We start from the raw sequence: 12,092 nt of genomic DNA on the forward strand, positions 1-12,092 counted from the left end.
TATTATACATAAAAATATTTCAGTGGAGAAAGATTTAAGATTTACCTCTCCAGGAAGGCTATAAAAGGCGGATTAAAATGCAAAAATTAATTTGTGCAATATATTTGTGCAATATACTTGAGCAATATATTTGTGCAACAGTCTAAAGAAAAATATGTATAATCACATCAGTAAATACAGAAAAAACATTTCACAAAAACTAACCTATTAGTTTCCTCAAGTTGATAAAAAAATATCATTAAAAATGTACAACTAACACCATTTTTAATAGTGACAAACTAGATGGCTTCCCCCTAGCATTGGGAATAAGGTAAAAATGTCTCTCCTTCTGCTTCTATTCACTATACACTGAAAGACCAAGCAAATGGAGTAGGAAAAGCAAATAATTAAAAAGTACATAGATTGGGGGAGAAGAATTAAAATTCTCTTTATTGGGATGCCTGGGTAGCTCAGTGGTTGAGCATCTGCCTTCAGCTCAGGGCGTGACCCTAGAGTCCTGAGATTGAGTCCCACATCGGGCTCCCTGCATGGAGCCTGCTTCTCTCTGTGTCTGTGTCTCTGACTCTTTCTCTCTGTGTCTCTCATGAATAAATAAATAAAATATTTTTAAAAATTTTCTTTATTCACAGGTATCATTAATTGTCATAATGTCATGTAGAAAATTAAAAAAAAAAAAAAAAAAAAAACCTCCGGGAACAAAAAAAAAAAAAATATTACCCAAAAGGCTGGGAAATCCAAAATTTGTATACAAAAGTCAATTGTTTTTTTATATGCCAACAATGAACAACTGGACTTTGAAATTAGAAAAAAAAATCACCATTTACATTAACAACAAAAATAAAATCAAATTCTTAGATATATGTCTAACAAGTTATGTATAAAATCTTTATGTGGAAAACTACAAAACTCTGATGAAAGAGATTAAATAAAATCTAAATAATTTTTTTAATTCCACATTTGCAGACAGGAGAAGTTAATTCAAATGTCAATTCATTCCAATTTGTTTTAGAAATTTCGCACAATCCTAATCAAAGTCCCAGAAAGTTATTATATGGACATAGACAACTGATACTGAAATTTATGTGGAATAGGCAAAAGACTCAGAATAGCCAGTTACAGGGGCATCCAGGTGGCTCACCCGTTTAGCGCCGCCTTCAGCCCAGGGCCTGATCCTGCAGACCTGGGATCAAGTCCCACGTCAGGCTCCCTACAGGGAGCCTGCTTCCTGCTTCTCCCTCTGCCTCTCTCTCTCTCTCTCTGTCTCTCATGAGTAAATCAATAAAAATCTAAAAAAAAAAAAAAAAAAGAATAGCCAGTACAATACTGAAAACCAAAGCTGGAAGACTGACACCACATGACTTCAAGACTTTGTTTAATCAAGACATTGTGGTACTGGCAAAATAAGAGACAAATAGATCAATGGAACTGAACAGAGTACCCTAAGACAGACTCATACAAATACTGTCAGGTGAATTTTAACAAAGAAGCAGGGCCAATCATATAGATAAAGGATAATATTTTCAAAATATCATGCTGGAACTATCAGACATCTACATTTTAAAAGAATGAATCTGGATGCCAACTTTATACTGTTTAGAAAATATAATTCAAATTGGATCATAGACCTAAATGTAAAATGCAAATCTATAAAACTTTTGGAAGCTAGCACAGAAGAAAATCTAGATGACTTTGTATTTGATGATGAGTTTTCAAACATAACCAAAAGCACAATCTAAAAAAGAAAAAAAAGACATAATTTAGAACTTATTAAAATTAAAATTTTCTATCCTCTGACAAAAGATACTATTAATGAAATGAAAAGAGAAGCCACCTACTGACTGAAAATATTTGGAAAACACACATCTGATAAAGGATTGGTATCTAAAATATATATAAAAAAATTATAATTCAGCAATAAGGAAATAACCCCAAAAATGGACAAACAATATGAATAGATATTGCACCAAAACTAAATATACAGATGGTATGTAAACATATGAAGATATGCTCAACATTATATGTCATTAAAAATTGCAAATTAAAACAAAAACGAGCTACCACTTGCATGAAACGGAATGCCTAAAATAAACACACACACACACACACACACACACACACACACACAAACTAATAACCTCAAATTCTAGTGAAGATGCAGAGCAAGAGGAGCTCTCATTCATTGTTAATGGGAATGAAAAATGATACAGCCCTTTGGGAAGAAATTTCCTACAAAGCCAAAAGTAGTCCTACCATGTTATCCAGCCATCATACTCCTATATGGTTACCCACATGGTTTGAAAATTTATGTCCATAGAAAAACCTACACAGGAATGTCTGTAGCAGCTTCCTTTGTAATTGCTGAAAAACTGGAAGCAGCCAAAATGTCATTCAATAAGGGAATGGTTCGCCTGTGGCACATCCAAATAATGGAATATCATTCAGTGATAAATAAATAAATAAATAAATAAATAAATAAACAAACAAACTAACAAACAAACAATCAAGCCACAGAAATGTGAGGGGATATTAAAGGCATATCGCTAAGAAACTGGTCTTCAAATGTGACATATAGTATGATTCCAACTGTATAATGTTCTTGACAAGGTAGAAGTATAGGGACAGGTCAGTGGTTGGTTGCTAGGGCGTCAGAAAGGGCAGGGAGAGGGATGAATGTGTGCACCCTGGGGATTTTTAGGGTTATGGAATAATTCTGCCCAATGCTATCATGTGAATACATCAGATGCATTTCTCAAAACCTGTAGAGCTATATGACAAAGAGGAAACCCTAGTGTAAACTATGGACTACAGTTAGTTATAATCCATTAATATTGGTTCATCAATTCCAACAAATGTACGACTAATGCAAGATACTAGATTACCTGTATTTAGGTGGGGAGGGAGTTTCAGAAGGGGCATCTGCGGACTCTGTACTGTCTGAAATTTTCTATAAACCTAAAACTGCTCTTTTTTTCTTCTTCTTTTTTTTTTTTTAATCACCATGGAATATTCCTAGGGTTCCTCTCAAGGCTTTGAAGGCTTTAAAAGAGGCAATTCTGTGAAGTGCAGTACATGTAGAAACTCTCCCTCTGACTCCACCTTCTAAATCCCCATAGCAATCATGACAATTCCAAGAGAGGAGCGCCATGTACTTGATGCTTCCATTTTGTCCCTGGTGGCAGGCAAGAACTCAAAAAATATAAGCCAAAGAGATGATTGAAAGAATCAATGACCAATTAAATAAATGAAAAATCATCATGACTCTTCCTTCCTTCCCTTTGTGTCCACCACTGTCTTGTTTTCTTCCCATGTATTCAATGCCACAACCAAATTACTTACCATTTCTTATTCTCATCCTTATTACTTTACCAACATTCTTTTTCTTAATATTTAATTTATCTATTCATGAGAGACAGAGAGAGGCAGAGACATAGGCAGAGGGAGAAGCAGGGTCCATGCAAGAGGCCCGATGTGGGACTCGATCCTAAAACTTTGGGATCACGCCCTGAGTCAAAGGCAGATGCTCAATCACTGAGCCACTCAGGCATCCCATTTTTCCAGTGTTCGTGTCTCAGTCTTTCCCCTTGTCTGGGCTGTGTGCTTTCTCATTCCTTAATCTCACCTCAAATACCTACATTGCAAATTGCTCTCTGTCCAGTGCTCCCACAGTCATAATCATTCCAAGTTTTACTGCATCTTTTCAGCAGGATATTATAATTATTTCAGTATCTCTTTCTCCTAGGGAAGTGTGAGCTAATCAAGACCAATATAATATCTTATTTATGATGGTTTACCTGTTTCCATGGTGCCTGATTGAGTTTTAAATTAGTTCTTGGTACTATGAGTAAACTAATGAATGCTGCTGCCTTTGCATGAATCATGTCATAGAAAATCTCTGCCTTCCCACTTTAATAAAAGTAATCAATTGCAGAAAAGCTTAAGGCAGTAGGCAGGCTTTGCAGTGAAGTAAACAAGATATAATTGTCAGAAGGCAAAATCATGTAACTGTGCATAGGCTTTATGCTTTCTTTAAGAAACATATAACTTTGGTTGTATACTCATGTACTTTATGACCTTGGAAAATGAATATAATCACTCTCTAGTTTCCCTCTAAAGGACAATAATATATATATAGTATATATTAATATAAAAATATATATAAATATATTTAAATATATATATTATTATTATTATTTTTTGCTTAGTTGTTGTGAAAGTGAGGTAACCAAATGTAAAAGACTCCAACGATGCCTGATGCATAGCAAGTGTTCAGAAGACGTCAAATCTTTTCAACATTTTCCCCTAAGATTTGGGAACAAAGAGTCAAATCTTGGCTCTGCCATTTATAAGTGGTTGATCTTGAAAGATTTATAAAATCTCTGATCCTTTGTTTGTATCACCAACAAAGAATCATAATGGCAGCATATGGATTCTCTGACAGCGTATGTAAAGAACCCAGCAGAATTCCTATTAAGTGTAACAGGCCAACAAATTTAAACCACTTTAACATGAAAAGATGTTAACAAAATCTAGTTGGGCTGTGGCCCCAAGGAGAACAATTAAATAGAAACTATGGCCAGTGATCAGGATGCGTTAGGCTTTGTGGAGTTGGTCTGGCCAGCATTTGTTTATCAGCTACATGAGCCATACAAGACTTGTGGTTGAAGATGGGGAATTGTAGAAGATTTTATTGCAGAGATTTCAGCGTGTTTACAGTTCTCTCCAGCCCTTGGAGTCAGGAAAGACAAGAGTGGTGGTTCCCAATATTGCAAATTAAGTCAGGGAAGAGGATCCCAAAGAAACTATTTGGAGAAGTGGACATGGGTGTCCTGGGGATTTGGGATGGATGTGGGGAGGCCATCCCTGATGTCGAATCCAGTAAGTCTAAGGAAAGAGGCTTCATGCTGGGAGCAAGTGAAGTGTAGGCCTCCCTAGGAGTGCACTGTGCTTCCATGAATGGACGGACAAATAGCTGTTCCTTTGGACACCTAGTGTATACCAAGAGAAAGATGAATAAATGGGGAGAGGGATGGACCTGTCCCAGGAGACAGCCTGAAGGTAGCATGTGTCCCCTACTGTCCAAGGGGACTAAAGGACCATGACAAGGTACTAGCCAAAAGCATGGCTAGAACCAAAATAACTGATAAATGTCCTTGCTTATATCATGTGTTTAAGCACCAATGCTGGCTGCTTTGATTATAAGAAAACCAGTCACATTAAACTGAACCCACCTCTTTTCTGTTCCTCCTTCTCCCTCACCTCCCCAGCCAGCTCACAAAACTGGGTCAGGACTAAGTTGGATGAGAGTTTAAAATATTCAATATTTACACCGGACTAAACTGGACTTATTTCAAACCACTATTGACTGGTTTAAAACCAAAACAAATAGAACGTTTATGTAATCATTGTAAATAACTGACAAAGCTAAGGGGCTTTTTTTTTTTTTTTTTAATTTACTTCACCCAGAAGTGAAAAAAGAACAAATTGGCAAGACAGAAATAATAACATTGGTTATTAAATTCACACACGATTGCATCCATTTCATTCAATGAACCCATTATTTGTGTTTGTGATCCATCATTGATATTGTAAGAGACGCATGCATAAAACAATAAATGCTTCTTTTGAGTTATACTCCTATACGGAGAGTATCCAAATCAATAAGTATACTTAATTCTGAATGTTTCACTCTATTTCTATTTTACTTTTCTTGTGGAAATCTTGTAAGGTTGGGTGAGCTATGCAACAACCGGAATCATAAATCGTGTGGCAATGAAGATAGAACCCGTCAATCCTAACATGGCTACATCTGTACCAAGAAAGTGGTCATTACAATGAAATGTTGATTCTATAATCCTATTTTCGGCTTAATTTAAAAGAAAGGACGAAAGATAGATAAAGACGGGAAGAAGAGAGAGAGAGTATAAATTTAGGTGGTTTAACAAAAATTCAGACCCTAGAGAACATGATATATAAATGACTTTACTGTTCTTGGGATCCCAGTGCTTTTTCTTTTTTCTTTTTTTTTTTTTGTTTTTGTTTTTGTTTTTGTTTCTGTTTCTGTTTTTGTTTTCCCAGTGCTTTTTCAATCTTATTTTCTTGTCTCCTGCTTTTTCAAACATGTGTGTGTTCATTGACAGGTGTGTATGTGTGTGTATGTATGTATCTTGTGTGTATATATGTATGTTCTTTGTGGAGGTGGTATTGGTGGTGTTGGTGGTATTTTTAGTGGGTGTATGCGTACGTGCGAGTGTGTGTGTGTTTGTGTGTTTGCATTTGGACTTTTCTCTGGGGGGTATTGCAAAGGGAAGTATTAATTCCCTTGAGAGTTACTGACATGTAAATTATTTGTGATCTTCCAATAGCATAAGTTTAACCAAACAACATTTGGTACTCGTGGCTATTTAGGAAAGTTCATCTGCTACGTTGAAAAAGAGGCATTCATTTTAAAACATGAATAATGCAGTTATTCCTGGTCCTTTTATTTGGCTTCTCCAATCCAAACCATTGCCGGGACATGTCTCCGAAAAAGAATGATCATTGCCTCTAATTACACACTTAATATACTGACTCATGAGAAGTTTTTGGACATCCAAGGCATCAGTGAATCAATTATATTTATAATCTTTATAACTCTACTAAGGCAGCACTGCTGAGAGTCATTACTCTTGATTAATAGCAAAGCATAATTATTAGCAAAAAAAAAAAAAAACTATATTTCTCTTTGATTTTTAAAGGCATGCGCATATGCCAATTGCCACAGAGAGTTTATTCAGCTGGACATTTGGGACTTGTGGGCTGCATTTTACAGCTGTTCCAGACAGAAAAAAAATCTTCTCAATATCTATATTTTCAACATAGCCAGACAACAAAGATGACAATTTACCGTTGGCAGCCCTTCTGAACTAACTCCCCTTCCTTGTGCTTTAATGAAATGATATATCTTAGTGGACGGGACGGCCCCAGGAGCTGCAGTTCCCTTAACCAAGCCTTTTGGAAGGAAATTGTTTTTATTTTGATTTCAAGTTCCACATTTCCTGTACCCAGAAATTTGCCAAAATAAACTTGGGGGAAAATTGTGACTCTCTACCATATTGTCTCCATCCCCCAAACTGATGACATTTAGTTTATATGGCATCATCCAATTCTCATTTGTATTGAAATGATCTACTACTGACTTTGTAACGGCAAATGAGGCTTGCAGAAAACTCCAACCAGAGAGTCATGTTCTTCTGTAAATGCGATAATTGCCCCCATTTGACTACTGATTCATTTGGCCTTCATATGGGTAATTAAGAATCACAGAACTGTGGTAATCACCTAACCACATGGTATTCTGAACATTTGCAACATCCTGTTTAAAGCATACCAATTAAATTAAATACATTCTGCAAAAGCTTTTTTTTTTTTTGAAAATCAAAAAATGATTTCTTTTTTTAAAATTATATTTGAAGGATGAAGGCAGCCACTCTATTGTTCCTTGCTCAAATATTTTAGTCAGTCATAATGTGATGCCTTGTTACCTAATCAATCACTTAGTTGTGCCACATTGTATAATAATGTGTGTGGAAATGGCCTCTGGTTGCTTATGTAGAAAATACAGAATTCCAGATATCGATCTTGATTTTGGCTTATTACAAGGACAATTTTACTCTTCATTAGATGTTTGTTTTATATGACTGCCTGAAGAAAAAGAAAGAAATGTTTTGCTCACAAAGGATAAAACACCCAAGAATCCAATTGTTTGGGCAATGTTACTTTTCTAAGAGATTCTATTTGATTAGTTGGTTAAATTGATTTTGATAATGTTTCAGTTTTCATTTATGTTGGAATAATTTAACAGAACCTGAAGTTGAATTATATTAATGCTTTGCATTTACATGAAACAATATTTGCAGACCTCAGCATTTCATATTCATGCATTAATAATACTACATTTATTCCAAAAGCCCAAATCTGCATTTTAAGAAGACAAATAAATGAGGGGTAGAGAGAAAAAGATGAGTGGATAAACACTCTTTGACCTCTTAACTTCCTGCCAAAATATCTCTGATTTTGTTTCCCCTTCCCACGAACGCAGAGAGCAGCGATGAGTTCAGGAATGATGATTTCCTCCAACAACTCCAGGGAATAAACTCTAATGGTTTTCGGAGTTTAATTCCACTCCTTTCTGGCTGTTATTAGTTTAGTGTTGAGAAGACAACCAAATTCTAGCTACTGAGACATCAAAAGATACCTTATGTGGGGCTTCTGGGAAAGATTATACTAACTTAATTAAAGCAAACGTAGATAAACATAAAAAGAAGACCACTTAATTGCTTTGGGCTAAGGGATGCTGTCGTATGAAGACTCGGAGCAGTGGCAGCTCTACTCGAACAATGATGTGAACCCAAGAGAGTTAACCCAAGAAAACTTCAGGAATTTAAATTCTTCCATTGTTGAGCTGTTGAATTAAATACTCTTGAAACTACCTTCCTCCATAACTAGTATTTGGTGAGATAATTAACAACTTTAATGATTATCATATTTTAGGTGAGCATTTTATTCCTTGTAGACAAAACTAATAAACAAAGAGCCAGAGGGATCCCTGGGTGGCTCAGTGGTTTAGCGCCTACCTTCAGCCCAGGCATGATCCTGGAGTCCCGGGGTCAAGGTCCGCATCAGGCTCCCTGCATGGAGCCTACTTCTCCCTCTGCCTGTGTCTCTGCCTCTCTCTCTGTGTTTCTCATGAATAAATAAATAAAATCTTTTTAAAAAAAGTCAGAGATATCATAGAAATATGGGACATAGTCTCTGGCTTATAGAGAATTTTCACTGATTCTACCCCTGGCTTCTCTCTGCTTCTGAGATGAGGCAGTGATTTATCTAATTCATATACTTTGGAAAAAAAATAACTACAAATGATCAATTCAGTTCCATATTTTCGCTCTTCAGAAGAAGATGCCACATAAGGAGGATGGTCTATCCATCCTGCCATTGGGTGGGTAAATCCATCTTGCCCTGGAGTTCAGGGTCAGGAAGTACTCTTAGGCTCTCATCCTCCACTCACATACTGCTCTATTCACAGTTGGATATTTTGACCATCATTTACCCCTCCTTTTTTTTTTTTTTTTTTTTTTGCTTATCAATTAATTTAGAACCTGAGTAAGAAAACAGTGATTTTTTTTTGTTGTTGTTGTTTTGCTTTGTTTTGTTTTTTAAGATTTTATTTGATTAGAGAGAGACAGAGAGAGTGTCTCTCACACAAGGGAGGGAACAGAGGGAGAAGGAGAGAGAGAGAGAATCTCAAGCAGACTCCATGTGAAGGCCAGGCAGGGCTTAATCCCTGGTCCCTGATCTCATGACCTGAGTCAAAATCAAGAGTCCAATGCTCAACCCACTGAGCCACGCAGGCACCCCCAGCATGTTCCTATGGGCGCCTTGTCAGTAGCAAGAATAGAGTGTCGGTGATAAAAACTGAAATAAGACTCCTTCGGTTGAATTTTTGCAATCCACTTTGAACATATATATGCATTTCTTAAATGATGGCATTGAGAAACAGTCTCTCCCCAATATCCAATCCCCTACCCAAGTTCAGATGTGAAAAGAGATTTCCCTCATTTATCTGGCTTGATTTTTCAGATTCATTTTTTTTCTTCTCCCTCTTTGTCATCTTCCTTTGTATCACAAAGTCTGTCTCTTTTTTTTTTAATGTTTTTTTTTTTTTTTTTTTAATTTATGATAGTCAGAGAGAGAGAGAGAGAGAGAGAGAGAGAGAGAAGCAGAGGGAGAAGCAGGCTCCATGCACCGGGAGCCCGACGTGGGATTCGATCCCGGGTCTCCAGGATCGCGCCCTGGGCCAAAGGCAGGCGCCAAACCGCTGTGCCACCCAGGGATCCCAAGTATGTCTCTTTTATGTGTAAAATGTTCTTTGAGGATTTCCTTCTCCTTTGTCACCTCAACTACTTTTTCCTCGCTTTCTCACATGCGCCACTGTGACAAACTCCTTTACCCATTAAAATAAATTAATGAATAGGAGATCCTGGACGTAAATCCATGGGCCTTGTTACTAATATCTACAAATAACTAGTTGTATGACTTTTATATTTAAGCTCGTGATTTCTCTGCCTTGAACATCATCCCCCACAACAGATTCTAGTCTGTGTTTTTGTTCCAAGTGTACCCTGCATAGACTTCTTTAATATTACCTGCTACACTTAAGTGAGCTTTTGTTTTAATAACATTTAAGACTCTTAAGGATATGGACCACATATTGACTTTGTATTTCTAGCATCTGTTGCAGTGTTTAGCCTGTATTAAGTATACAGCAAATAGTTCCAAATTGATACATAAATTGTTATGTTTATTAATCCCATCTCTCTAATAATAAAAAAGACTATCAATATCTAGTCTATTTCCTATTATCACTACATTTCCAACTATATAATTCACAGGTAAAATGGATGATAAAGACAAAAGTAGGCATCAGAATTAGGGACTTCATATCCCCTATTGTATAAGAGATTATATATATAAATGTAGACAGAGGGGAGCCGGGGTGGCTCAGTCATTCAAGTGTCTGTCTTTGGCTCAGATCATGATCCCAGGATCCTAGGATCAAGCCCCACATCTGGCTCCCTGCTCAGTGGGGAGTGCGCTTCTCCCTCTCCCTCTGTCCTTCCTTTTATTTATTTATTTATTTATTTATTTATTTATTTATTTATGATAGTCACAGAGAGAGAGAGAGAGAGAGAGAGAGAGAGGCAGAGACAAAGAGGGAGAAGCAGGCTCCATGCACCGGGAGCCCGATGTGGGATTCGATCCCGTGTCTCCAGGGTCGCACTCTGGGCCAAAGGAAGGCGCTAAACCACTGCGCCATCCAGGGATCCCCTCCCTCTGTCCTTCCTAACAAATTGTGTTGTCTCTCTTCCTCTCTCTCTCTCTCTGAATAAAGAAAATCATTTATAAATAAATGAATACATACATACATACCAATTTCTCATTGTGTTTTTTTATGGTCCTTTTTGTTCTTAAGTAGAATGCCAAATGTTAAGTTTTTGACAGAATAAGTAAAATAAGTTTGTCACAAATTTGTCATTAGTTCTTAAAGATTGGTTGAAACAGGAAGTTCTCATTTTTGTGTGTGTGTGTGTGTTCTGAGTTGTACCATGTTTCAAAATTTCTTACAGAATTGCTTAGGGTAAGGATCATGGATCTCCATATTTTTTCTGTTCCCATGGTGACTCTGATGTGCACTAAGCTTCTAGCACCATTTTTCCCACTGAATGAATACTCATATTTTTTTATATTGATCCATTTCAAGTGAACAGAGAATTACAGAGCTCCAAATCCCAATACAGTCCAATTTCATTAAAAATATGTCATCCCTTGGAATTGTCAGTGGTGGTAGGTGGGAGAATTGCAATCAAATGTCGAAATCTAAATTAAGTCTTTCTCATTGTCACAATTCCCATATACCCAAAAGGACTGCTATAAAGATCACCTCAGATAATTTGACAGCACTTTTTAAATTCTGAATTTTTGCTGTTACTTTTAAATATTTCAAAGAAATGCTTCCAGCATGATTGTATTTCATCACTTAATCCCTTATACCCAGCGGTTATAGCATAGAGCTAAGTAAGGGCTTTAAGATTTGTCCTCAGAAGAACCTGACATTCAGGAAGCTTTACTGTTTCCAGATCTAGAACCTAATAAAATTACTTTACCTCTGTGACTTTCAATTGTCTTATCCCTAGAACCCTAAAACCAATCATAAGACTATCAATATGAGACAGCATCATACATTTAAACTATTTAACTCTGTTCCGGATAGGCAATGAATGCATAGAATTAATAAATAATATTCTTTAAAGCTGATAATGTTGATAAATCTTCTCATACATATTTCAAAATCCTCTAGTCCCACCTTATCTGTTTTACACACTTCTCAACTTATTGATAATTAACATTAATCTGGAACCACCCTTGTGGTTCTTTTTTTTTTTTCCTTAAACATAACTCTAAGCTATTGAGAATTAGATGTTCTTTTATTTTTATTTATTTAATATTTTATTTATTCATTTGAGAGAGAGAGAGAGCAAGAGCAGGAGCAGAGG

The sequence above is a fragment of the Nyctereutes procyonoides genome, unplaced genomic scaffold (genome assembly GCF_905146905.1).
Source record: "Nyctereutes procyonoides isolate TBG_1078 unplaced genomic scaffold, NYPRO_anot_genome, whole genome shotgun sequence".
Classification (NCBI taxonomy): Eukaryota; Metazoa; Chordata; class Mammalia; order Carnivora; family Canidae; genus Nyctereutes; species Nyctereutes procyonoides.